We start from the raw sequence: 23,618 nt of genomic DNA on the forward strand, positions 1-23,618 counted from the left end.
CTAAGTCTAAACTTATTTCTTCCAAGGGCCCAGATTAAGCAATTGGGCTCCTTTTTTTCTCTACCTGTCTACAAATCTACAAAGATTAAATTTTTTGGACAGATAATGATTCTCTATATTGTAAAGCAAGAAATTGAAACCTAGGGAAACCAAGATTAGGTTGTTTGGACTTCCCTTAACAGAAAATTCTTCAAAAATGGATAACTTATCAAAATTGGGATACCGTACTGGAATTTAGGCTGGCACACTTTCATGGCCTCTTCTTTGGCCTCTCTTAGAAAATATGGAGCATTGCAGCATGCAAAGTATGATATATTTGGCATGTAAAAATGTCAATCATGAAAGATGAACACCTGTTGCAACAGGAGGCTAACATGTGGGCATAAAGTTGGGGAGCAAGACGCCTAGGAGTTGGGAGCCATGGATCCACATAGGTAAGAGCTAGAGAGTGAGGATTTGCAGAGCCGAGGAACCAAGAGCTAAGGAGCCAGGAGACGTAGAACCATAAAGTTCGGAGCCAATGAGCTAGGAGCCGGGGAGCCCGCAACCAGGGAATTTGTAGAAGTAAGAAGTACTTGCCTAGAAGAAAAAATATCGGATGACACAAAAGAAATAACCTAGAAGAAAATCCTGGTAGGATCTGGGAAGGAAAGCTAACAAGGCACTTAACCGAAAGAAAAATATAGGAAAGAAGGAAATCTTGGAAGACTCTACCCCTAAGGAAAATAAAAAACGAAAAACATAAATTAGCGAGGAAGATGGGCCTGAGAGATGGAAATTTTTTTGACAAATAATGTTCTATTATACAATGGAAAATCATGTCAAGTCACAGTTTTTAATGTGATTCTTAGTGTTTGGTCAAGGGCCTCTAGGTTGTGGTATGAATGATTTGGAAGATTGAGTTTAGCATTATATAAAGCTATTTGGGGCTTATTGAAAAACCATATCTACAATCTTGATTTTTTTTGTGGCATGCTTTGCTGTTTACCAAAGCGCTAAAGACAAAATCACTTGGGCTATTAGGTAATTGCCCCAGAGAGAATGAGGCACATGGATGAAACAGGTCGGTAGCTAGTAAGTGACCAAGAACCCATGGTCAATTTGGTAGAAGGGATGAGTCGGTAGCTTTAAGATTTGCTATTATTTTCCATATTTTACATGAACGAGTTGGCATCTTGGAGTTTGGAAACTATGCCAATCATAAAAGCATAATGATAAAATCTTGATAACGAATGCATGAACAATATGGAAGTGCATTTAGAAGAATAGATAGTTAAGTGGCATATTTAGCAGTTCAGATACATCTGTAGATTCTCTAAAAATAGAATACCTCTGCTAAAACCTGTAGAAATTCCACAATAGTAAATTTGAGCAGTTAAGCTCATTTTTCAGTAGAAAGAGGTAAGGGGAGTTTGATAACTTGAAGAAAATATTTAGAATACTCAATTGAACAGGACAAAGGATAAAAATAGAAGATTCATGCAAGAATTCATGTGTAAGAGAACTAAAGTATCAATTCCAAAATATTAGTCCAATTTTCTTAATAAGTAGAATCAAGTTTGCTAAGTGAAGGTGTGGAAGAGTGCAGCCATGTTGGTTGATAGTGAGTGAGAGGTTGTTGGTGCAACCTGATGCATAATGAGAGTATCCATCAAAGGTGACTTGGATATCATATTTGATATCAAAAGAGGCTAATTGATGACATGATTTGAATGGTGTTTTCATGAAGAGGCTTTTGTAGTGATGTTGTTGGTATAATTGGTGATTTTATTATTGATTAGTGATTACAAAAATGTTTGGTGATTCTTTCAGCAAACAAGTATTTGCTAAAGGTTTTTAATGGTGGTTTTGGTGAGTAGTTGAGGTATGAAAATTTACTTGTTTATGAAAAGAGAAGTGGCTTATTGGTTCTAGTTTAAAAATGGATGAAAGACGGAAAAATAGGGCCAATAGGTGGTATCTTGCATTCTAGGGGAAAGCGTTTGTTTTAGCATTGTTCTATAAATGAGCAGGGTAAATTGTCCCTTTAAGAAAAGGTTGATAAAAAAGCATAGGGAAGAGTCCCTTTTAGTAGTATTTGATAAACGAGCACGGGAAATAGTCTCTTCCTATGAAAATTGATAAACGAGTAGGCGAAATAGTCCCTTTTAGTAAAAAGTTATAAACAAGTAGGGGTAGTAGTCCCTTTTAGTGAATATTGATTAATGACTAGGGATAGAAGTTCCTTTCAATAGCAGCTCATAAACATACTAGTAGTAACTTGTTGGGAAATGATGTAATCAAGTTGTAGCTTGTATTTCCAAATAAATAACAAGAAGATTGATGTCTTATGTATATGTTTCACATGTGCTTGATGGTGATAATGGTGTTATGTTCTAGATGACTGATTTGTGTTCTTTATTATATGAGTACTTTCGAAAGTGATTAAGTAGTTAAATCGTGAATATTTGTATAATTTGGTCACAATATTGATTCATCCCCTCTCTTAGGAGTGTCCTCATTTCCATTGTTTCTAACAATCTATATCATAGAAACCAGGGTCTTGTTGGGTTTTGTTATATTCTTTCCGCGACTAGCCTACATAGTTTGGGAGGGGGGGGGGGGGCACAACCCCCCTTTGTTGTGTCGACTGTGTAGTGAGCCCTAGCCTTTTTTGTGCTGAATGTGTAGCAAGGAGGTCACAGGGGGTTTGAGGGGGTGGTTAACCCCCCTCTATAGGGTCTGGGCAACACCCGGGGAAATATTTTTTCAACCCTATATTAGGTTGGACAGACCTACCTATGGTTTTGTGCATGGTTTTTGCACATGGTTTTGGACGCGATGGTTTTTGGTCCATGGTATTGGATGCTTCATCATTTATAAATATGTATTGTAACATTGAAAGGAAAAATAATGAAAAATCAAGCTGGTAGTCCCAATTTTTGGATCCAGGGGAAAATCTATGTGTATATGTGTTTTATGTGTTATGCTTCACATTGTTTATTTTTTGTTGTTAGAATTCATATGCAGGTAATTTCTGTATGGGGTTAAAACCTACATTTGGTATCAGAACTGTTTTGGCTTCAAGGGGACGCCTTTGTTGCTGAGGGGTTTTGCTCAGCCCTGTGGTAGACCCCATTCAGTGGGAGATCTGCGGGATCAATTCTAGTGGTGAAAGAAGATGGCAAGCAGTGGAAAGATAGAGATCGAGAAATTTAATGGTCAGAGTTTTGAGTTATGGAAACTTAATATGGAGGATCTGTTGGTGGAGAAAGATCAGTGGATCGCGGTAGATCTAGGCACTAAACCAATGGGAGTGCCCCATAAAGAATGCAAGAAGTTGGATTGGAAGGCAAAGAGCACAATACGATTATGTGTCTCAAATTCAGTATTGTTGAATGTATCAGGGGAAGCTACAGTGAAGGCTTTGTGGAAGAAGTTAGGTACTTTGTACCAATCTAAGTCTTTGGTGAATAAATTGTTCCTACGGAGAAAATTGTATAACCTGAGGATGAAATATGGAGACTCGGTGACATAGAATCTGAACGAATTTAATATTGTGGTAAGTCAGTTATTATTTGTTGAGATTAAAATTTCAGATGAAGACAAGTGCATCAGTTTGTTGTGTTATCTACCAGATTCGTGGGATAGTCTACTTATTGCAATAGGTAGCAATGAAATTTCCTTGCAGTTTGATGAAATAGTCTCATCCTTGCTGACGAAGGACATGACACGGAAAATATGGAAAGCCAGAATGGTGGTGCCTTGTCTGTATGAGGACAGTCCCAGAACAGAAACAAAAATAAGTCATCGAGTGGGAGATCTAAATCTAGAGGGAGATCTAAATCTCCTGGAAAACCTATAAATGTGGTTTGTTGGATATGCGGAAAGGAAGGGCACTACAAAAGGGACTGTAAATCAAAGCTCCTGACAAAGGAAAGGGATATGATGATGCTCCTTCTACAGAGGCAAAAACCACCTCAGATGAAGGTGGGGATGTGTACTTGGCTTCTTTAAGTACACATGTAAATCATGAGGCATGGTTGATTTCCTCAAGTGCATCCTTTCACTTCACTCCCCATAGAGAGTGGTTCTGCAAATATGAGAAATACGATGGTGGTGATGTCTTCTTAGGAGATGATAGGAAGGCTAGAATCGTTGATCGCAGAAAATTTAAGTTGAAGTTGCAAGGTGGAAGGGTTAGAACACTTCCATGTGTTCCATATATTCTTGCATTGGAAAGAAATATGATTTCTGTAAGAAAGCTTGATGATGCAGGTGTAAAAACAGTGTTCAAGAAGAATACCTGTAAGATGATTCGGGGAGCACTAGTATTGATGCATGGAGTTTGTAATGGAACTTTGTAAAAGCTGCATGGTAGCACTATTATTGATGGGTGCAATAGTTCTATGGTTCCTGAAAGTGGAGCAGAAAATCTAGTGGTCTCTGGAGAGAAGACCATTCTCTAGCATCAAAGGCTTGGAAATATTGGAGAGAAGGGCCTTCGAATACTTCATGGTAAAGGTATGGTAGAAGGTATGAGTAATAGCTCTTTGGATTTTGATTTCTATGAAAATTGTGTCTATAGGAAGCATAATAGGGTGAGTTTCCCCTCTAGTGGTAAGAGGGAAAAATAGATATTAGAACTTGTGCACAGTGATTTGTTTGGACCTGTGAAGGTTCCATCACTGGGTAAGTTTGTGTACTATGTATCATTTATAGATGACTTCTCAAGGAATACATGGATATATTTCCTTAAGAAGAAATATGAAGTCTTTGAAAGGTTTAAATAATTTAAGGCTCTGGTAGAAAACTAGATAGAGAAGAAGATAAAGGTGTTGAGGACAGATAACGATGGAGACTTTTGTAGTAAGGAATTTGAAGAATTCTATAAGAAGTGTGGTATAGCACTGCAGAAGAATACTCCATACACACCTAAGAAAAATGGAGTTGCAGAAAGAATGAACAAGACGTTGATGGAAATGGCAAGAAGCATGCTCAGTGGTGATGGGTTAGGACAAGAATTATGGGCAGAGGCGATGGAGATAGCATGTTACCTAGTCAACAGATCACCTTCATCAGCATTGGAGGATAAGACTCCACAAGAGGTATGGACTGGTAAGAAACCATCTCTTTCACATCTTTGGGTATTTGGATGCGATGCATATGTACATGTTCCAAAGGATAAAAGAACCGGGTTGGATAGTAAATATGAAAAGTGCATCTTTATTGGGCATAAGGATGGTTTAAAGGGTTATAAGCTTTGGAACCTAGTAACAAGGAAGGTTATGTACAACCAAGATGTGGTGTTCAAAGAGGTGAAATATCTTATTAAACATGAAGCCCAACCAAAGGAAGATGAGAAGATAGAGTTTGAGCTTAAGCAGGAATAATCTGACTCTACAGCAGATGAGGAATCAGAAGACGAAGAGCCAAAAACTTTGGGTGTGATAAGATTAGTTCGAGAAAGAAGGAAGCCAGAAAGGTATATTCCATCTAATTTTTGTTCAAATTTTACATTATCTGTTACTAATGATGATCCAAGAACTATGAAGGAAGCAATAGATTCAAAGGATAGAAAACTCTGGAAAGAGGCCATCGTTTACGAAATGGCATCTTTGCACAAAAATGAGGCCTGGGATCTAGTGGAGTTACGAGCTGGAAAGAAACCCATTGGAAACAAATGGGTGTTCAAGAAGAAGACAAATGCAGAAGCAAAGGTGGAGAAATACAAAGATCAGTTGGCAGGAAAAGGTTATTCCCAGGTGTCGGAATTGATTTTGGTGATATTTTTTCTCCTGTTGCCAAGGTACCTTCTATTAGATTGCTTTTATTTGATGTTGCTGCTTTTTATTTTGAGGTAGAATAGATGGATGTGAAGACAACATTTCTTCATGGGGATTTGGAAGAGGAGATCTACATGAAGCAACTTGAAGGCTTTGCGATGAAGGGTAAGAAATAACTGGTATGCAAGTTAAAGAAGTCTTTGTATGGGTTAAAAGAGTCACCAAGGATGTAGTATCATAAATTTGATACATTCATATGGGGACCTGGCTTCACTAGAAGAAAAGCAGATCATTGTTTGTATTTTAAATTAATTGGTGACCATGTTATTTATCTGGTCTTGTATGTGGATGATATGTTGCTAGCTAGAAATGACAAAGAAATTATCTAGGATTTGAAGACCCAATTGTCCTCCAACTTTGACATGAAAGATATTGGTGGTGCAAGCTATATTTTTGGCGTGGAAATTAAAAGAGATCGGGAAAAGAGGAAGCTCTGGTTAAACCAAAGGAAGTATGTTAAGACAATACTGCAAAGGTTTAATATGCAGGATAGTAAACAAGTGAAGCTTCCTATTCTTGTAGTTGTGAAGTTATCTGTAGAATAGTGTCCCAAGACGCAAGAAAAGGAAGAGGACATGTCCTCTCTTCCATATGCAAGTGTAGTTGGTAGCCTGGTGTATGCAATGGTCTGTATTAAACCAGACATTGCACATGAAGTGGGAGTATTGAGAAGGTTTATGTCAAAACCAGGAAAGGAGCATTGGACAACAATGAAGTGGGTTTTTAGGTATTTGCGTGGAACTAGTGATTATGGTTTGTGCTATCAAGGAAGATCAGGATTGGACAGAGTTTTGGATATCCGTGACTTTGTTGATGCAGACTGGGTTGGGTATCTGGATCAGAGAAGATCTACAAGTGGGTATGTGTTTAACCTATTTGGAGGTGCAGTCAGCTGGAGGAGTAAGAAACAATATGTAGTGGCATTATCAACTACAGAGGAAGAATACATGGCAGCCACTCATGCAAGCAAGGAAGTAGTTTGGTTGCATCGATTATGTTCAAGTATGGGGTTAGTATAGGGAGCTATAAGGATAGATTGTGATAGCCAAAGTGCAATTTTCTTGGCAAAGAACCCTGCTTATCATTCAAAGACAAACCACATTGATGTTCAGTATCACTTTGTGACAGATATGATAGAAGACAATGTTGAAAATGCAACAAGATGATGGAGCTTAGTGGAAAGGAGTCGCCTTCATTAAGTGGGCCCACAGGCTATTTTTGGTGCAAAGTCTATTTTTAGACTATGTCTATTTTTCGACATATGGATCATGGTCTATGAGTTGCAGGATGCTATTTGTGGATGATTGGTCATGTTGGTAAAAATATATGGACTTATATTTTTAGACATATGGGCGGAGTCTATTTTTAGACTGCTAGGCTAAAAATAGAATAGTCGAATATTATTAGCTCTTAATAATATTTGGACTATAAACATTATCTTATCCTCTTGTAGCACTTCAGTTCGAGCTACGGATGTGGCACATGCAACTTCCAGAAGGAAATATGCTTTTCTTATGGGTCAGTTGAGCTATTGCACGATGGAATTCAGTCAGAACTCAAGCGATTAAGTTTCGTGGAGTTGATGGAGTTGTGTTCACTTTGACTTTGTTGAACTAGTTTTATTTAGTATAACTGCAAAATACACTAGTGATGAGTGATGTGAATTAATTATTAATTAATTCACTAATTATTAACTCATAAATCAACTAAAGAATACATCAGTTAACTCAGTGGAGATAGGTGTTAGAGGTGAGTGAAAGGGCAAGACAACTGTCAGTTGTGACTATAGTTGTGCATGAGATTTGCACTATCAATGGATTGAGTATTGCCAATGAGGATTGCGTGGTTCAGCCAAGGAAGTACGAGTTTGGTTCAAACATTCATCATCCATTCTCATGTAGGATTGCGCAGTGGAGGCAGGAAGCAGCGGAGGAGATTTGAACTTGTGATTGATTCAAATCTGAGCTAGTACTGAGTACTTGTGAGGAGTATTGTACTATGTATTGTTACATGTTCTCAATCAATATAATATGCAGATAGTTAGGGGTTTTAAGCTGTATGCTTTCCCCGTGATATACTGTGTTGATATGTGTGGTTGATGCTTCAATGTGCACATGTGATTGTTTCTGAATACTGCAAATTGATGATTAATAGTAGAGGAGGTTATGTATTATGCATGAATTCCACAAATAGTGTATAATCAGGATAATCTCTGTGAATAAGTGTTATATTATTCAAAATTTATACATGGTATCAGAGCCAGGTTGATCATCAGATCTATTATTCAAAAATTGTTTACATTTTATTTCTTCAGGCAGAGTCTATAATCGGGCTAGGTAGCCTCTAGATTCATCCTTCTTTTGGAAGGTGATATATCCAATAAAATCCCATACAATCAATCTCTATACGAGAAATACTTTGTTCTCACGAATTTTAGATCGGAAACGGTTGAGTTTTGACCTGGTGGAATTCAAATTTGCAGCAGTGTTTTCTTGGCGTCAAAGTTGAAATGTCTTTCAACGGATTGCGATTGGAGTATGCTCTTGAGGGCAGCTCGAATTATATTGCATGGAAATACAGGATGGAGGCGGTGTTAGATGACAATGGGTTGAAGGAGTTCATAGAGGCTAAGGTCCCAAAACCTACTGATGCTACTGAAGTTGTGGCTTGGCAAAAGAAGACAGCAAAGTGTCGAAGGATTCTGTTGGAGGGCGTGAAGGATCACATTGTATCCAACCTGCATGGAAAGGCTTCTCCATAATTGATGTGGAAAGCATTGACAGATCTATTCGAAAGCAAGAGTGACTAGAGGAAGTTGGCACTCAAGGATAAACTCAGAAACATTAAGTGTGAGAATGGAGACAGTATGCCCAGGTATCTCACGAAGTTCACCCAACGCCAGGATGAGCTGGGAAGTGTGGGGGTGACTGTCGATGATGGGGACTTGGTGAGCTTGGCTCTCCTTGGTCTTCCAAAGAGTTGACATTCCTATCAGGACTTTGTCAATGGTCGGGAGAAATTTCCAGGATGGGAGAGACTTTGGTTAGATCTTGTGTAAGAGGAGATCAGGCGGAATACTAGGGATAGATCCTCATCAAAGGCATCTGATGAAGAAAATTGCACTTTGGCTGCCAAAGCAAAGAAGGGGAAGGAGAAGGGTTCTCTTTTCGAATCCAGTTCTTCCAATGATGGGAAGAAGGTTGACAAATCAAAAGTGTGATGCTTTCGTTGTCATGAGGTGGGCCATTTTGCTACAAATTATCCATAGAGGAAAACAAAGAAGGGATCCAGGGAAGGATCTGAAGGTGAGGCCCTTGCTTCACAGTTTGATTTAGATTTCACACTCTTCGCATGCATGGTTTCATCCATGGTGGGAAGTGGTTGGTTTCTTGACAGTGAAGCTTCTTTCCACATGACCGGTGACAAGAGTTTGTTCAGTAATTTAGAGGAGAAGGATCTCCAGATACTCATAGCGATGGGTAATGATGAGAGGTATAGTGTCTCGGGTGTAAGCACGGTTATTTTTCAGAGGGAGCATGGAGCTCACCTTACTTTTACCGATGTCAAGTATGTACCACGACTGAAGAGAAACTTGGTGTCAATCGCGATGCTGGAAGACAGAGGCTATGATGTAGTCTTAAGTAAAGGAAAGGTTTTCCTTAGACACATCATCACTAGAAAGGTGAAGCAGATTGGTTCACGAGTCAAGAACCTGTATGCTCTTGAGGTTTAAGATGCATGGAAAGCCTTGAGCAGTGAGGAAATTGATGGAGACTTGGTGGTTGAGAGGGAGCTTATATTACTGCTCAACATGCAGAGCTAGAAGAAGTCTCAGACGATTGTGGAGGAGCCACAATTGGTGCAACAGATTCAGGAGGTTATGGAGCAGCCACAACAAAGGAAGCTGAGAGGAGCTCGAGTAGAGACATCTACTCATGCAGAGACCTCCAGTAGGGGGAAACTTTGAGCCAGGCGGGTTGAGGGATTACATGTAGCCATACCTCCAGGTAGGAGGTGGGGTGATATAGAGTGATCGCCCCAAGGAGGAGGGGCAGGATCCTTGAGGTACCCAAACTCTTGGATGAGACCTTACTACGGGAGCCCCGATGTGGAGTAGCAGGAACTGACTGATTGGGTAGAGACAGATGCAGATGGAGCGACAGAGGGAGCGACAGTGTAGGGAATCCTAGGACAGCACATAGCTAGCAAGCTGCAGCACTGTGAGAGGCACAAGTGTTTTGCACAGTGCTAGGTGGCACAGAGAGGTGTGCAATGGTGCGAGATGCATGGAGATGTTGCAGTAGCACAAATGTCAGAGAGGGAGCACTTATCAGCAGCAGGTAGAGCTTCAGCATCAGAGTATGTCCTAGCCCAACAGAGTGGTCAGTTGGGAGTGTTTTTGTTCCAAGTGTTGTTGGAGCAAGTGGACCGGGCAAATGTGTTGCATGGAGAACATTCTAGAGTTGCAGGATAGGGGTTGCAGATAATCCATATCTTGTTGAGAGGGAGTGTTGAAAATGAAACAAGATGATGGAGCTTAGTGGAAATTAGTCGCCTTCACTAAGTGGGCCCGCAGGCTATTTTTGGCGCAAAGTCTGTTTTTAGACTATGTCTATTTTTAGACATATGGATCATGGTCTATGAGTTGTAGGATTCTATTTGTGGATGATTGGTCATGTTGGTAAAAATAGATGGACTTCTATCTTTAGACATATGGGCGGAGTCTATTTTTAGACTACCAGGCTAAAAATAGAACAATCGAATATTATTAGCTCTTAATAATATTTGGATTATAAACATTGTCTTATCCTCTTGGAGCACTTCAGTTCGAGCTATGGATGTGGCACATGCAGCTGCCAGAAAGAAATACAATTTTCTTATGGGTCAGTTGATCTATTGCATGATGGAATTTAGTTAGAACTCAAGTGATTGAGTTTGGTGGAGTTGATTGAGGAGTTGATGGAGTTGTGTTCAGTTTGACTTGGTTGAACTAGTTGTATTTAGTCTAACTGCAGAATGCACTAGTGATGAGTGATGTGAATTAATTATTAATTAATTCAATAATTATTAACTCACAAATCAACTAAAGAATACATCAGTTAACTCAGTGTATGGACAGTTTAGTGGAGACAGGTGTTAGAGGTGAGTGAAAGGGCAAGACAGCTGTCAGTTGTGACTATAGTTGTGCATGAGATTTTCACAATCAATGGATTGAGTATTTTCAATGAGGATTTCGTGGTTCAGCCAAGGAAATATGAGTTTGGTTCAGCCATTCATCATCCATTCTCATGTAGGATTGTGCAGTGGAGGCAGGCAAGCAGCAGAGGAGATTTGAACCTGTGATTGATTCAGATCTGAGCTAGTTTGTGTATAACAGGTGGAGAAGTACTGAGTACTTGTGAGGAGTATTGTACTATGTATTTTTACATGTTCTCAATCAATATAATATAAATATAGTTGGGGGTTTTCAGTTGTATGCTTTCCCACGTGATATAGTGTGTTGATATGTGTGATTGATGCTTCAATGTGCGCATGCGGTTGTTTCTGAATACTGCAAATTGATGATCAATAGTAGAGGAGGTTATGTATTATGCATGCATTCCGCAAATAGTGTATAATCAGGATAATCTATGTTAATAAGTGTTATATTATTCAAAATTTCTACAGACAAAAAGGTTTTGTTGGTAAAGGTGGACACTTTGAAGAATATTGCAGATGCATTGACAAAATTTGTAAGCTCTAAGAAGTTCTCTTGGTGTAGAGAAACAATGGGCATTTCAGGGCTGGATAAATGACTAAACTCTCATGTGGCCCCCTATGGAAAGAAAACAACAAGTGGGAGAATGTTTGGTTGTGTTATATTCTTTCCATGACTAGCCTACCTAGTTTACCGTAGGGGTTAGAGACGGGGCGGAGCCCCCCTTTCATTGCAGCAATTGTGCAATGGGGGGCTCACAAGGGGGTGGAAGCCCCGCCTGTACAGGGGTTTTTAGGGGGGCTGTTAGCCCCCCTCTACGGGGTCCGGAGCAGCGCCCTGGGGAAAATTGTTTTGGACCCTATATTAGGTTGGGCGGACCTACCTATGGTTTTTGCACATGGTTTTGGACATGATGGTTTTTCGGTCCATGGTTTTGGACGCGATGGTTTTCGGTCGATGGTATTAGATGCTTCGACATGTATAAATATGTATTGTAACATTGAAAGGAACAATAATGAAAAATCAAGCTGGTAGTCCCAATTTTGGGATCCAGGGGAAAATCTTTGTGTATATGTGTTTTATGTGTTATGCTCTCACATTGTTTATTTTTTGTTCTTAGAATTCGTTTGTAGATAATTTCTGTACGGGGTTAGAACCTACAGGTCCTGATGATTAATTTAAGAATTGGAAGGAAGATCGAGGATCATGGAGAACTAGGATCAGATTACCTTAGATGGTGTTCCATTTTTGAATGGGTCAAATTATAGTAACATCTTGGAAGGAAAGAATGAGAATATACTTACAAGCTTTTGATTTGGATGCATGCCTGACTATAGAGAATGGAATAATAAATGACGAGGTTGATGAACAAGAAAATGAGGAAATCTTGAGAGGGTTGTCCAAGTTAGATGTTTACAAAGTAATCTATTGTGATATTTCCAAAGAGATATGGAATGATTTGTATTCCATCTATGATATATGAATACAAGTTGCATGTGATGTCAAGAGGCTTTCCCTGGAGGATGGAGCAGTCAAATATTTCAAGAGGATTGAAGATCATGAATTAGAGGATGATTCTCCTATATCAAGAGGCAAAGTTGTTGATAAAAACATAGCAGTTGTATAGGATATGCAATATGAATGTAAGTTGATTTTCTATTTTTATTATAGAACAATCGGTCATTTATCATCAAGTTGTTCAATTGCAGGTACTCATTAAAGTGAAAGTTTCTCATCAAGTTTAGTGAAGAAAGAAATACTTTGGTAGAAATAGAAGATCTAGACAATGGCCAAGAAGAAAATGGGTGAACCTCTAGTAGAGAAGAAGAAAGGGCATCTCATGTGTCAGTAGAATAATCCCTATAGTTAAGTGAACAAACTCTTGAACGAGATGTGAGTGTACACACCAGTGGCAAATCCAATGGTGCCTCTATTGATTTGGAAGATGTTGAAGAAAATATATATTTGAAAATGAAACTAATATAATCCCTTGAGGTGACCAAGAATATTAGAGCCATCAATATAGAGTTGGATGTGGTGAATATAACATTAGAGCAATTGATCAGGTTTCACAATTATGATGTGTTGGAAGATATTTGAACCAACCATCACCCCCTTAGGTCGAGACAATATTAGAAGATGAAAAAGACTAAAAAAAAACATTAAATGGACCCAAAAACTTAGTTAAATAAAGAATCAATAGCATTGAATTATTAGAGAATAGACTGAAGCCCCTCATATGTTTTTATTGTGGTAACGGAGGGCACTTTTCCTCTAAGTTGCTAGATAGGAAAAAGAAGGTGCAACAACATAGGTGGAGCACTCTATTTAAGAAATAACCATGATTTTCTCAAAGAAATTAAAATATCCATGTATGAATATCCTTTTCCCATCAAACGCAATATTATCAATGGTCCAATAGCACTAGGAGAGAGATTCTCAATCCAAGAAATTGGATGAGAATTTTTTTTTGTAAGAATAATTCATTTTCCCCTTTTCTAGATCACATTGAATGCTATAGGTCTAAGAATTATTTTCACAAACTAGTTGCAAGCTAACTTGGAAAAAAGTCACCTCCTTTCCATAACAAGTCAAACAGAGACAAGAATCATGTGGAGAGTATCACAGAAAAGAAGAATGTGTAGGAGTCATTTCAGCAATAAGATGAGAGGGAGATCAAATGGTGCGTGGAGGAAACATAGACCATTGTTTGACTTCAAAGTTTTTTAGTAGAATATTAGTAGATTAGAGAAATAAATTACTGTGGTGGATGTCTCGCATATAATCTGTAATAGATAGGGACTCCAATCAAATAAAAGGAGAAACAACCCTAATAGTTCTTCATTGTAGAAGGAAGGCACAGAAAATGAGAAAGGAGAGCAAGAGGTAATTTTAATATTAGCTTTGACAAGTGCTACCAAGAGGAATAATTTATGGTTTGGTAAGAAGTCACATAGTTAGGCAAGAATACTAGTCCAGTGTGGGTAAGCAACTCATGGTGTTGTTCAAACTTGGCATACCCAGGTGTGGAAGAAAAAGTGAGATAATCTACTTAGGAGGAGTAGATCCCTTGTTCCTCTTCATTGAAAAGAAGAGGTTAGCTTCAAGAGAACCCAAAGTGGTTAGCTGCAAGGATCATAAAATAATATTCAAAGTAACGCATCTGAAGGATAAGGGAAGTATGAAAAAAAATCCTAGGTTTGTAAATTATTGAAAAAGATCAATGTTGCTAAGTATTGTGTTCTTGTGGTTGATTTAATGATGATTGTTAAATCGGATAGATAGTCATAGTATGTATCTATAATGATGAAAAAACAAGAATGATGGTTTACTACTGAAGTTTTTTTATCTAGTGTAACTATTTTACAGATTTTGGATGCTAAGAGGGAGAATAACCATATGGGGAGCATACTTAAGTTTAGAATGAAGTATCAATTTATTCCATTAACAATTGGTATCATATCTGGTATTAATTATTTGTTGCTCAAGGAAAATCATGGAAGATAGAGGCTAATTGTTTTCATTGCATGTTAAAATTTCCTTAATGATCAAATTTTTGAGTTGCAGACATATGGTTTGATTATTGACGCTTTCATACTGTTCCAATTAGGAATTGGTATCAGACATCAAATTTTTCGAGACAACAGATATTATTAAAAAGAGAATGATCATAGTAGGAGAAAAGTCAGTTATCAAGTTCTAAATAGTTGGTGTTAGTGGCATTAATTTAACAATTGGTATCAAAGGTATTATCAATTGGTAATAGTTTCCATTAATTTTTGTCAGAGTGTGGTGTTCATGTTGTCAGTATGAGATTGTAAGTCAAAGAATTGGTGAAATATTTGTTATTTGAATGTCATTAATGTTCATGTTGACTAAAATTTATATGCTAAGTATACTTCCATTAGAAGTCTTTCAAGTGAGATTCTATTCTGAGTTATTGATCTAGGCTTGCATTGGTGAGAGTCCCTCTATACTTATCAAATAATAACTTTTAAGTGTTGCACTTTATTATTAATCAATTGGCAAGTTGATGGTGTCATTCATGCATAGGATAGGTTGTTATTGTTGTTATAGGTCAACTATAAGTGTCCAAGAGGAGGCACTATTATGAATATAAGCCTAGCTATGACTTAGACCAACAGGAATTATTTTTTTCATGGCTCAATTATACAAGCATTTGTTGCTTTTGCAAGAGATCACTCTTGACTACATGAGATAAAGATTGGAAGTAAGTACTCACCTCCTCTCAAATTAATATTCTTCATAGTACATAAAGGAATTTGCTTGGATTAGATCATAGATACCTAAAGTTTTCAACATAAGAAGAAGTAGTTTACAGGTCTATGAGATTAGAAAGAGAAAACGGGATTGTTGATAGGGGGAGCATGTTAGTATCTTTCCCATTGATATGAAAGGGGGGAGGTATTGATAATCAAACAGAAGAAGTATATGTCCATCAGTAGAGGTATACAAGAGTAACAATACATAAAGGAGTATCATCCAAAGGATGAGAAGACAACGAGTACACATATCTTTGCATGATTCTTTATGATGTTTTTTGTTTGATCATAGTGTTTCCATCAATGATAAAGGTGAACATTGTTGTAAATATGTTTTCATTGATGGAATAGGCATTTGATGACGTTTTCACTGATGGCAAGTGAAAATAATTGTTGATGTTGTCATTTATGTCAAAGGTAAAGAACTAATGATGTTGTCATTGATGGTAAAGGAAAAGCATTGATGGCCACTTGGATCACAAGTTAGAGCAAGTCAAAGTTGAGGATCCTAAATTCAAAGATTACAAAGCTAAAGTGGTTAAAGAACCTTTGGAGTAAGTTAATTTTGGCACATTTTCCAAATGCGACAGAGCTTTAGTGGAGCATCCAAATCCAAGGACTTGGAATACATGGCTTTGACAACATGATGACACTAGTCGAAAGGCCTAGCTCGAAAGAAACAAAGATGCACAAAGTTGAGAACAACCTGCGATAACAAGAGTTGGGGAGCAAGCAAGAAAAGGTATAAAAGGGCTTTAACCTTGTGGTTTTTATTAAAGAATTTAAACAAAGGACATGTTCTCTAAACCATGACTGAAGACCCCTTTTATCTCTCCTCAACAAAAGAAATATTACACAAGGTCATTAGAGCATGAATGCACAGGTGGATGATGACATTAACATGATGTGGAAATATTGAATGGAGGACACATGGCAGGCATATTTTTGTTTTTGGGTACACTAATGGGCCAAATCTAAGTGACACATGTTGACACTCAGATGGTGCCACATAACATTGGCTACAATGGCATGATGATAGCTAGAAGATACTTCCCTTGAAGCAATAGAAACTGTGTGCAGGTGTTAAAGCTAGCGAGTTAGGAGCCACAACTGGGAACCAATCACCCAAGAGCCAGGGATACTAGAGCTTGGGAGTCGAGGAGGTGGGAGCCAGGGAGCTAGGAACTAGGGAGTCAGGAACTAAGGGAGTCATAGAAGTAAGAAGTACTTGCACAGTAGAATAAATCTTGGATGGCCAAGAAGAAATAACTAGGAAGTAAATCCTATCAAGATCTCAAAAGGAAAGCCCAGAATGCACTTATCTAGAAGAAAAATATTGGAAACAAGGAAATCCTAGAAGTCTCTACCTCGGAGGAAAAACAATAGTGAAAAAAGGAAATTAGCTAGAAAGACAGTTAGGGGTGACATGATGTTGGTTGTCAAAAAAAGGTTTTGTCAAATGACAGAAAAGCGCGCTAGGTCACAGTTTTTAATTTTGTTTTTTGTGTTTTGATCGAGGGCCTGTGAGATTTTGTATGAATGTGTTGGCATTGTGAGTTTGGCATTGTTTAAATAAATTTGGTACTTATTGTAAATCCACATCTATAGTCTTCATTTTTTTCAAGGATTAATTTATTATTTAGCAGAGAACTAAAGATAAAAGAAGTTGGTTGTATGGAAATTGATGAGCCCCAATTTTAGTTTTGGCATTAAAAGGGAGCAAAAGACAACGAAAAAGGAGATAAGGAGACAACGAGGTGGCACTACGGGTTTTAGGAGAGGATTTCCACGGTTCTAGGGACATCCCTCGTGATTCCCACCAAGAACTCCGAGCTCTAATCCATCTCCCCTCCGAGCTTAAAGGTAGCCAGCTGTTCTACAGGAACAGCAGTTATAAACTGCTCTACAAGAACAGCAATTATGACCGTCCTACAGGATCTGCAGTTAAACTCTAGTTGGACAGCTGAGCTCCTAAAATCAAGGACACTTGTTGGATCATCGTTTTTGTATAAGTGTAGAGGCCTTAGCCTTAGATAGGTTGTTGAAACTCTCGTATTGCTATTGTAATTTCGGAGCACAGCTCAGTTTTCGTTCCTTTTTGTAAGCCAATTTGGCATGATATCAGTTATGAATAAATAAGGCAGATTCTGATCTAGTTCTGAGTTTTTCTTAAGGAGACTATAGCTCTCAGGTTAGGGCCCAACCTGAGAGCCATAGATCCCCTCTATTGTAGTGTTGTTTCCATTTGATTTCAGCACTTTCAGCTTGTCATTTGCACATGCAATTCGAATTACAGGTTGTTGAGTTGGTCTTTTTCATGAGTTAGATAGGAATTGCTTATGATGAATTTGTTTCCACTTGCTTAGTGTAGCAAAGGATAGATATAATCGATTGGAGCTCCAACAAAAAGGTTATTAAGGCTCACTGCCGTCTCATCTGGGATTGGAGTGAAGTCCATGACTAACCACCAAAAAATACGCATTGCTTTGTTCCATGATTGCTGCAAACACAGTCATGTTATGTTAGATACTTCCACATGATTCACACCTGCACCACACTCCCTTACCACAGCTTCATGCACATTCTCCTTCGCGTTTAGATTGCTGCTCATTGAATTTACAAGCACAGGTAGTTTAGGTTGATGCATTTTTTGTTGAGTGACAGTCATAAGCATTTGTTTCACTTAAACTGCTCTCTCTCGTTCCATCACTTCGTCCTCCATCTTGATCACGCATGCAGACATAGCTTTGACCCCTGCTCCACTCTGTTATCTCCCAAAGTCTTCCACTCCTCACGTACTTCCATTCTCTAGCCCCTTTCGTTGACATAGCCCTTTACCTTCCCACTTATCCCCTACACTCACTTCCCATCCTATTCTTCCACTTCTACAGCCATCACCAGCCTCATTCCTACCTTACACACCTCCCCCTACCATTCCATTACTCCTCCATCACTCCAAACACTCACGGTACGTCATCCTGTAGCCATTTGTAGACATCCTGTAGAAAACAGAGTATCCTGTAGATCCTCTGCAGGCTTCTTGTAGGAGGCCACTCACTCGGTTTCCGAGCTTCTGAATGTGAGGGACCTCTGTGGATGGATGCTAAGGATCCCTAGGAAACTCTCCTAGCCTCCCCAACCTATCCCACGCTTTCCTTCCTTCTCTATCCCATCTGCACAACCAAACCCTAGTTAGCACAAGACCACCATCATTCCACACACTTAAAGGAAAAATACAAAAACATAACTTTCATGATGCAAGTAGTTTAGATCCACGCATTCTCACTTATTAGAGGTAATGACAGCATTGGTAGAAGTTGCATTTACATTCCTTGCACTGTAGAGGTCAGACTAGTTAAATTAGGGTTTCCTAGGTTTACATGCTTTCATTTGCTTTCAGTTCATTTTTGTCAATTAAAGTAGCTTTCCTTTGAGATTAGCTCTCGTCCATCAATTAGCAAGCTTCTTCTGAGAGCCTATAGAAGTTGGCTTGAGCCCTAGCGGACTTGTGCCAGCTGACCAAGAGGGTTCCACCTCCTCAAAAAGTAAGGGATGTCCGGAGTTTCTTGGGATTAGCAGGATACTACCGGAGATTCATTAAGGACTTCAGCAAGTTAGCCTCACCATTGTTTGGTCTGTTGGCAAAAGATGTGGAGTTTAAGTGGGCTGACGATTGTCAGAGGAGTTTGAATGAGTTAAAGGACAAGTTGGTGTCAGCACCAATCTTGAGAGGTCCAAACTGGACCCTACCTTTCCACATCCACATTGATGCCTCGAACAAAGCCATAGGTGCAGCCTTAGGACAAGTTGAGCAAAAAATTCCATATGCCATTTACTTCGTTAGCAAAAACTTGTCCAAAGCAGAGCTGAATTACACTGTAACCGAGAAGGAATTCTTAGCTGTGGTCCATGCACTGAACAAGTTCCGACATTATATTACTGGTTACCAGACTTTTGTACATACTGACCATGCTGCTATTAGATATTTGATGAATAAACCAGATGTGAATGCTCGTATTATTAGATGGTTACTTTTATTGCAGCAGTTTGATCTAACCATTGTTGATAAACCAAGGAGAGAAAATGTTGTTGCTGACTTCTTGTCTAGATTGGATTTGTCTGCAGATGAAGATGGGACGGTGGATGACCAGATGCCTGATGAGCATCTGTTTGCTATCTCAGTACTCTCTCCATGGTTTGCTGATATAGCAAACTACCTTGTTTCAGCTCAGTTTTCTCCGCACCTCTCTTCAAAAGAGAAGAGCAAAATCATCAGAAAGAGTGCCTCATTTACACGGATCGGGGGCAATCTGTTCAAGCTTGGCCCCGATCAGATCTTAAGGCGTTCTGTAAGGGAAGAGGAAGTCTTTGAAATCCTCCTCACCTGTCATGATGGGCCTTGTGGAGGACATTTTGCAGCAAAGAGAACTGCCTTCAAGATCCTGTAGGCAGGCTACTATTGGCCCACACTGCATCAAGATGTCAGAAGATATGTCAGCCAGTGTGACCAATGCCAAAGAATGGGGAAACCGACCCAAAGGGATGAGATGCCTCTCCAACCTCAAGTGACTCTTGAGCCATTTGAGAAATGGGGCATGGACTTTGTGGGTCCAATCAATCCCTCTTCGAGGCAAAGATACTACATCATTGTGTGCACTGACTACCTGACGAAGTGGGCAGAGACCAAAGCCATCAAAGCAGCAATAGAAGAAAAAGTGGCCGAGTTCTTGAGAGAGAACATCTTGGGGTACCTTTGCTTACCGAGTCCTTCCCTTTGGGCTATGCAATGCTCCTGCTACTTTTCAGAGAGCTGTCTTGAGCATCTTCTCGGAGTTGGTCCATGATGCAGTGGAAATATACATGGATGACTTTACCCCTTATGGGGCCAACTTCCAGGAAGCATTGTCCAACTTGGGAAAGGTCCTAACCAAGTGCACCGAGATGAACTTGTCCCTTAGTCCTGAAAAATGTGAATTCCTAATGATTGAGGGGACCGTGCTAGGCCATACTATTTCTTCCCAAGGATTGCAGGTGGATCCTAACAAAATTGCTCTCAATAAGAGGGTTCCACCTCCTCAAAAAGTAAGGGATGTCCGGAGTTTCTTGGGATTAGCAGGATACTACCGGAGATTCATTAAGGACTTCAGCAAGTTAGCCTCACCATTGTTTGGTCTGTTGGCAAAAGGTGTGGAGTTTAAGCGGACTGACGATTGTCAGAGGAGTTTGAATGAGTTAAAGGACAAGTTGGTGTCAGCACCAATCTTGAGAGGTCCAAACTGGACCCTACCTTTCCACATCCACACTGATGCCTCGAACAAAGCCATAGGTGCAGCCTTAGGAAAAGTTGAGCAAAAACTTCCATATGCCATTTACTTCGTTAGCAAAAACTTGTCCAAAGCAGAGCTGAATTACACTGTAACCGAGAAGGAATTCTTAGCTGTGGTCCATGCACTGAACAAGTTCCGACATTATATTACTGGTTACTAGACTTTTGTACATACTGACCATGCTGCTATTAGATATTTTATGAATAAACCAGATGTGAATGCTCGTATTATTAGATGGTTACTTTTATTGCAGCAGTTTGATCTAACCATTGTTGATAAACCAGGGAGAGAAAATGTTGTTGCTGACTTCTTGTCTAGATTGGATTTGTCTGCAGATGAAGATGGGACGGTGGATGACCAGATGCCTGATGAGCATCTGTTTGTTATCTCAGTACTCTCTCCATGGTTTGCTGATATAGCAAACTACCTTGTTTCAGCTCAGTTTCCTCCGCACCTCTCTTCAAAAGAGAAGAGCAAAATCATCAGAAAGAGTGCCTCATTTACATGGATCGGGGGCAATCTGTTCAAGCTTGGCCCCGATCAGATCTTAAGGCGTTGTGTAAGGGAAGAGGAAGTCTTTGACATCCTCCTCACCTGTCATGATGGGCCTTGTGGAGGACATTTTGCAGCAAAGAGAACTGCGTTCAAGATCCTGCAGGCAGGCTACTATTGGCCCACACTGCATCAAGATGTCAGAAGATATGTCAGCTAGTGTGACCAATGCCAAAGAATGGGGAAACCGACCCAAAGGGATGAGATGCCTCTCCAACCTCAAGTGACTCTTGAGCCATTTGAGAAATGGGGCATGGACTTTGTGGGTCCAATCAATCCCTCTTCGAGGCAAAGATCCTACATCATTGTGTGCACTGACTACCTAACGAAGTGGGCAGAGACCAAAGCCATCAAAGCAGCAACAGAAGAAAAAGTGGCCGAGTTCTTGAGAGAGAACATCTTCTATAAGTTTGGCTATCCAAGAGAGCTGGTCACCGATCAAGGGAGCCAGTTCTCCTCTCACTTGGTTGAAGATCTCCTAGCTCATCACAAGATCAAGCATAGAACCTCCACTCCCTATCATCCTCAAGCAAATGGGCAGGTGGAGGTCACCAATAGAGCATTAGAAGGGATATTGACTAAAGTGGTGAGCAGCAGCAGAAAGGATTGGGCAGATCGCCTGGTTGAAGCCACATGGGCTTACAACATCACTTGGAAGACCACCACCGGCTTCACACCTTATGAGCTGGTCTATGGGAAGAAAGCTTTGTTGTCCATTGAGTTTGAGTATAACACTTTGAGGATGGCAGCTCAGCTGGACCTAGATCTCAGCCATGCACAGCAAGAAAGGTTGTTGCAGCTGAATGGACTGGATGAGCACCGCATGCAGGCCCTCCTTCACTCAGAAGTGGTTCAACTTCAGAGGAAGGTGTGGCATGACCAACATCTCCATGACAGGCAATTTCAGCCGGGAGATTGGGCTTTGTTGTATGATTCCAGATACAAAGATTTCAAGGGGAAGTTGAGAACCAGATGGCTAGGACCATATTCCGTGGAGAAGTGTCATGACAATGGATCTGTCCTCATTCGAACCATTGATGAGGAAGCCATTCCTATGCTTGTCAATGGGCATCGATTGAAGATCTACAGGAAGCCTCCCTCAAGACAAGAGTTCATCAAAACAATGGAGAAGGCAGTATTGGTCATAGAGAAGGGTCCTGCCCCTGCTTTGGGCACACCCTGAAGCATCTAAAAAAAAAAAAAGAGAAAAAATAAATAATAAATATCCTTGGGTGAAAACCTCTCTAAGGCGCCCAAGGCAGGTGGTAGGGGTGAAAACATCATTGAGGCGCCCCTACTATCCTTCAAAAAAAAAAAAAAAAAAAAAAAAAAAAAAGAAGAAAAAAAGAGGAAAAAGAAATGAAGATCCTTGAGTGAAAACCTCTCTGAGGCGCTTGAGGCAGCTGGTAGGGGTGAAAAACTCATTGAGGCGCCCCTGCTATCTTTCAAAAAAAAAAAGAAAAAAAAACAAAAAGAAAAAATCATTATGTGAAATTTCCATGCAGATTGCAGGTGTTCTAAGGCGGGGAGGAAGTCTCTCAACTCAAAGCCAGAAGTCCTTATCATGCAGCCAGGACACCTCACCGGCACCTCCTCCAAGAATGCCCATGTTCTTCAAGGTATGAGCACTTTTATTATAAACTGAGTCTTCTACAGGAAGACAGATTTTCTACAGGAAGGTGCGATTTTCTACAGGAAGGTGCAAGTTTCTACAGGAAGAGCCGCCTGTCTACAGGAAGCTCTGTACTTCTACAGAAAACTTCCTGTAGAAGCTCAGAATGAGCCAGAATGTGTTTCATGAGCAGATCTGACGACTACGGGTTGGTGTGGATGCATGCAAGCCTCTTTTGGGCCCATGCACGACGTTGATACCTTGCTCCACCACCCTCGTCACCATGCAACTTAGATCCCTGCACCAGCAAACCAGATCAATGAGTTCTCGTGGAAAAATCAGTTGTCAGAGAAAAATGAACACCGAGAGCTCATACCATGTCCATGATGAGCATCAGAAGCTTCGGGAGAGCGATTAGCAGGTCATCTCCATTATCAAGTAGCATGCACCCAAGGAGGTGAGATTGTTGCAAGACCCTCGCGGGAATCCTGTAGCAGTCAAACCTGCAGGAGTGGATACCATTCATCGCCCAGCCATCTGCAAGCAAAACGCGGGCGCATGCAACCAGAACGTCCACCACAGCGCCAACATCCTGTAACCACGAGCCTCCGGGACTGTGTAAGCCACATGCAGCAGGTAGATCCGTCGTCCAAAAGACTGAAATCATGTGCAGACGCGCGCAGGTAAGTGTTCTAATCCTTCCTTCCATCAAATCGCATGAGTATTACTTTGATTTGTTTGCATGGCGTAGAAATGAATGGTTGAGCGGCCGTAAGGCCAGTTGACTGGCCACGTTGGCTAGTGAAGGGATAGTCAGATGAT

This window comes from Pinus tabuliformis, chromosome J (genome assembly GCF_031772625.1).
Source record: "Pinus tabuliformis cultivar Carrire ecotype Pingquan chromosome J, CPIR1, whole genome shotgun sequence".
Taxonomy (NCBI): Eukaryota; Viridiplantae; Streptophyta; class Pinopsida; order Pinales; family Pinaceae; genus Pinus; species Pinus tabuliformis.